This window comes from Rattus rattus, chromosome 4 (genome assembly GCF_011064425.1).
Source record: "Rattus rattus isolate New Zealand chromosome 4, Rrattus_CSIRO_v1, whole genome shotgun sequence".
Taxonomy (NCBI): domain Eukaryota; kingdom Metazoa; phylum Chordata; class Mammalia; order Rodentia; family Muridae; genus Rattus; species Rattus rattus.
In genome coordinates this window covers 767,025-772,353 of record NC_046157.1, presented here as the reverse complement: position 1 = coordinate 772,353, position 5,329 = coordinate 767,025, and the positions used below count along the sequence as shown (strand labels likewise).

Below are 5,329 nucleotides of genomic sequence, written 5' to 3'. Positions count from 1 at the left end.
GAATATATAATGCACAATACATAATATGTAACACATAATATATATTAAACATGTAATTATATAATGTGTAAGTTTAAAATGATAGATTATAAAAAGAGATTATAGATAATAGATTATAGATGATTAGTAAGTAGTATATAATTAATAGATAATACATACTAGATAGATAGTACATTATAAATATATATTATACATACGATATTCCACAATTACATATATTACTATTGTATTTATAATTAAGGAAAATAATTGTATCTATTGATATGATGTGTACCTTTCAAAGTGATGAAGTTGATGTGATGAAAACAGGACAAGTTCTTAAAAACATCGTGATAGGCCAAAGAAGCCAGGTATATAATATGTACAGGTTCCATTAATAAGAAATTTGAGAAGTGATATAAGAACAGTACTTAATTTAAAAGGCCATGACAGAAGTGAATACAAAATATTCTATATCCCTTCCTTATGGTAGTTATACACACACACACACACACACACACACACACACACACACACACACACACACACACACACACACACATCCTTACATACTTCCCAAACATGAGAAGAACGTGGAAGATAAAATTAAAATGTGTGATTTTGGCTCAAAGTCTGAGGGCTGAGGGCTAGTGGACGTTTGGGCAGCCGCCGACCGGTAGCTTGAGAGACCTGCACCGACTTTCCTGGAAGTCTGAACCGGCTGTGCAGCTTTCCTTCCTCCTTGTTCCTGCAACCATGTCCACCATCGAGAATGCTAACTCAACAGCTGTCCGGCTTAACAGATTCAAGAACAAGGGGAAAGACAGTTCAGAAATGCGGTGCTGCCGAATAGAGGTTAATGTGGAACTTAGGAAAGCTAAAGAGATGACCACATGCGGAAAAGGAGGAACATCAACTCATTCCCTTGATGAAGCTACTTCACTACAGGAAAACCGAAACAATCAGGATACTGTGAGTTGGTCTGTCGAGGACATTGTTAAAGGCATAAACAGTAACAATTTGGAAAGCCAGTTCCAAGCTACCAAGCTGCTTGGAAACTGCTTTCTAGAAAGAAATATCCTCCTATAGACAACATAATCCTGGCTGGTTTGATCCCAAATTTTGTGTCCTTCTTGGGCAAAACTGGTTGTAGTCCCATTCAGTGTGAATCTGCTTGGGCGCTCATCAACATTGCTTCTGGAATATCTGAACAGACCAAAGCTGCGGTAGATGGAGATGCTATCCCAGCATTTATTTCTCTCTTGGCATCTCCCCTTGCTCACATCAGCGAGCAAGCTGTATGGGCTCTTGGAAACATTGCAGGTGATGGCTCAGTTTTCCGAGACCTAGTTATCAAACATGGTGCAATTGACCCACTGTTGGCACTTCTTGCAGTTCCTGATCTGTCATCCTTGGCATGTGGTTACTTACGGAATCTTACCTGGACACTTTCAAACCTTTGTCGAAACAAGAATCCTGCACACACACACACACACACACACACACACACACACACACACACACACACACACACACACGCACCCGAGATGCTGTTGAGCAGATTCTCCTTACTTTATTTCGACTCCTACACCACAACAATCCAGAAGTATTAGCAGATTCCTGCTGGGCTACTTCCTACCTGACTGATGGTCCAAATGAGCCCATTGAGATGATTGTGAAGAAAGGAGTTGTTCCCCAGCCTGTGAAGCTTCTAGGAGCTGCTGAACTGCCCACTGTGACGCCGGCACTAAGAGCCATACAGAATATTGTCACCGGAACAGATGAACAGACTCAGAGAGTGATAGATGCAGGTGCTCTTGCAGTCTTTCCCAGCCTGCTAACAAACCCCAAAACTAACATTCAGAAGGAGGCCACATGGACAATGTCGAACATTACAGCCAGAAGCCAGGACCAGATACAGCAAGTTGTAAATCACGGCCTAGTCCCGTTTCTTGTTGGTGTCCTCTCTAAGGCAGACTTTAAGACACAGAAGGAAGCTGCATGGGCTATAACACATTGTATATCTTGTTCATTGTGGAATAATAAAACCTTTGATGAACCTCTTGAGTGCAAGAGATACCAAAATTATTCAGGTTATTCTTGATGCCATTTCAAATATCTTTCAGGCTGCAGAGAAACTAGGTGAGACAGAAAAACTTGTATAATGATTGAAGAGTGTGGAGGCTTGGATAAAATTGAAGCAGTACAGAGCCATGAGAACGAGTCTGTATAGAAGGCCTCGTTGAACCTAATTGAGAAGCAGTTCTCAGTAAAGGAAAAGGTAGATCAAAATGCGGTGCCAGAAACTACCTCTGAAGGCTTCGCCTTCCAAGTTCAGGATGGAGTTCCCGGGACCTTTAACTTCTAATGTCCAGCCAAAGCACAAAGTTGTTAGCTATGTGCTGTGCTGTACTGTGTTCTCATCAATTTGTCTTACTTTTTCTCTACTAAGAACTCTTTTTAAATGTGGTTTGTTATTGTAGCACTTTTTACAAAAGAAACTATACTTGAACAGTTATAAACTGTACACACTCTATGAAGCTGTCCTCTGAGTTTATTTCTACGTGGAATTTCATACCCTGTCATGTCCTGTAAATAATGATTAAGTGCCATTCTTCTTTTAAAAAAGTGTGATTTTTATACCATATATGTTTATGTTACCATATAAAAAGAATTAAAAGAAATTATAACATAAATATATTTAAAGTTTTAAAAATTGTAAACCAATCTAAATTTGGTTATAAACATGTCAAAATAAGTAATTAATCACATAATATAATATGCAAATTAGACTATTGCTGAAAAGACAAATATTAAGATAACAGAAAACAAATGGTCACTGTGTGAATTCTTTTGGTGACACAGTGTTAATCTGACAGAAATAGTATTTTGTGAAGCAAACTAAACGGAAAATAAAGTGATGAGTTGTTAAGAAATTAATTGTATTAATTTTTACATGGTAATTGTATCCTGACTATAAAACAAAGACATTATTCTTCAGAAAAGAAGACTCAGGCCAGAGGAAATGAAGCAAATTCATATGAAGAAAGAAGAGAGGAGAGAGAGAGAGAATGGCTTCTATGATTCCAGCATCTGTGGGGCTGAGGTAGAAGAATCACAAATCAGAGAACCCTGAGACAAACAGTATAAATTTGCCTTAAAGTAACAAAATCTGTAATTGAATTTCAGTAGGTAGAATGTCTGTTAGGAAATGTAAAGTGTGTAAATGATGAGAAAAGATTATATTCAGGAATGAAAATTTCCTGCTTTGAAAGAATGCTTTGTTTATTCAGAAAGAGCAAGCTGTCAAAGTATCTTTGAGAGATGAGAAGGGCATTAGAGAAAAGGTTCAGAACAACAGGGCTAAAATGAAAACTTCTGCACTATTATTCAGAAAGAAAGAAGGACCACTGGAAGGATACGTGTAAAAACAAGATAAACAATATACTCTACATGTTTTTCATTGTAAATGGTTTCTTTTAATTTATTTTTAAACAGTAGGCTGAGACAATTTCCATGGAAACAGAGGACCTAAGAATTTGGAAACTATTTTTTTCTGTGAATTTGACTAATTTTTATAACTAATTAGACATATTGTTTAGTAAGCCAGTGTAGTGGCAGTAATTGTAAAACCTCTGCTTCTTGTAAAATACATGCACTCTATCTGATTTGGAAATAACACTGTAGGCAGGCCTAGTCACGCCGGACAGCAAAGCATCAGCAAAAGGATCCAGAGGACTGTATGGCCCCAGGAAATTGCTGCAGCCCTGGGCTGCTTACAGCAGGCCTTTTCATGGGGAGGAACATTTACATTATGTGTAACTGAATAATATATCAGGGATATAAGTTGGCTAAATAAATCGTTCTTCCAGTCAACTAAAATGAGTATATGGAGCTAATGAACCATATTTTATAAGAAATCACAATATCACATGTATATTTACAACCAGAAACATATTTAAGAAAAGTTCCATTTATCCAATCTTTGAACAAGTGAATTTGACTTTCAAAGTTCCAATTGAGAATCTACAGAAGAGCTTATAATGTCATGTAGAAATCACTTCTAACTACCAAACAATTTAGTTTTCAGGACCTTAAAATAAAAGAATGCAAAAAATATATAGAGTATTGTATTTGCCATGAATCTGATACCCAGCAAATGCTTTCAACAAGAGATAAGTTATTTTAGTTTTCTCTAAAACATAAACTGAACCAAGAATTTTTTATAAAGTAAAAGTAATAATTGTAAAATTCATTTTAATTCCTTTTGCACTATTGCCTAATTATTATCAATGAGTTGTAGTATTTCATGAACTACTACTTAAGTTCACTGCTTTCAGAAAATGTATGGTATGAAAAGGGAGAAAAATATTTGAAAATTTATAAGTAACCATATTTCTTAAGTTTAAATTTCTGGTGTTCTTGAATATAATTTTATATTTTCTAATTTTGAATCAAATACATTTAATAATCTTTTTTATAAATAATTAAGTATAACTCATTAGAGACATATTTATAATTATATATTAATGAATGTGCTTCAGTAAAATTTTATAAAGTATTTTTCACTATTAAAATAGTTGATTCATAGAATAATTTGAAAATTGCAATTTTCAATGGCATATATAACATAATTTTTACTCATGAATAATCTTTGAGCAAGTGAAAAATAAATAAAATTCCATTCAATAAATATTGAAAAATATATTTTGTGTTAATTCAGCAATAGTAAAAAAAATCAGTGGACCCTGCAAATCATTTTAATCATTTATTTAAATAACTACATTTCTACAATTCAAATCTAACCCATGACAGACTTCTACTGGATAAACATAGAAACACAGCAAACCTTTTTTTGGTCTGCCGTAGACAGGAATTTTTTTCTTTTCCTTTTTTTATTGGTTATTTTATTTATTTACATTTCAAATGTTATTCCCCTTCTGTTTTGCCCCTCCACAAGCCCCTCATCCCCTACCGTTACCCGCACCCGTTCTTGCCTCAGCAGCCTAGTCGTTCCCCCATCGTGGGTCATCAAGCCTCCATTGGAACAAAGCCCCACCTCCAGCCGCCTCCCCAATGATGCCAGATAAGGCAATCCTCTGCTACGTATCCAGCTGGAGCCTTGGGAACCCCCATGTGTACTCGGTGGTTGGTTGTATAGTCCCTGGGAGCTTTGGGGTGTCTGTTTGGTTGATGTTGTTCTTCCTATGGGGTTGCAAAACTCTACGGCTCCTGCAGTCCTTGCCCTAATTTCTCCGCTGGGGTTCCCGCACTCAGTCACATGTTTGGCTGTGTACATCCGATTCTGTATTGGTCAGGCTCTGGCAGATTTCTCAGGGGACAGCTATAC

General features: G+C 36.4%; 1 pseudogene; it reads left to right on the top strand.

Annotated features, from left to right (window-relative positions):
* Window positions 1-735: 735 nt before the first annotated feature.
* On the top strand, window positions 736-2,396 carry LOC116897766 (annotated as a pseudogene).
* The last annotated feature ends 2,933 nt before the right edge of the window (window positions 2,397-5,329 follow it).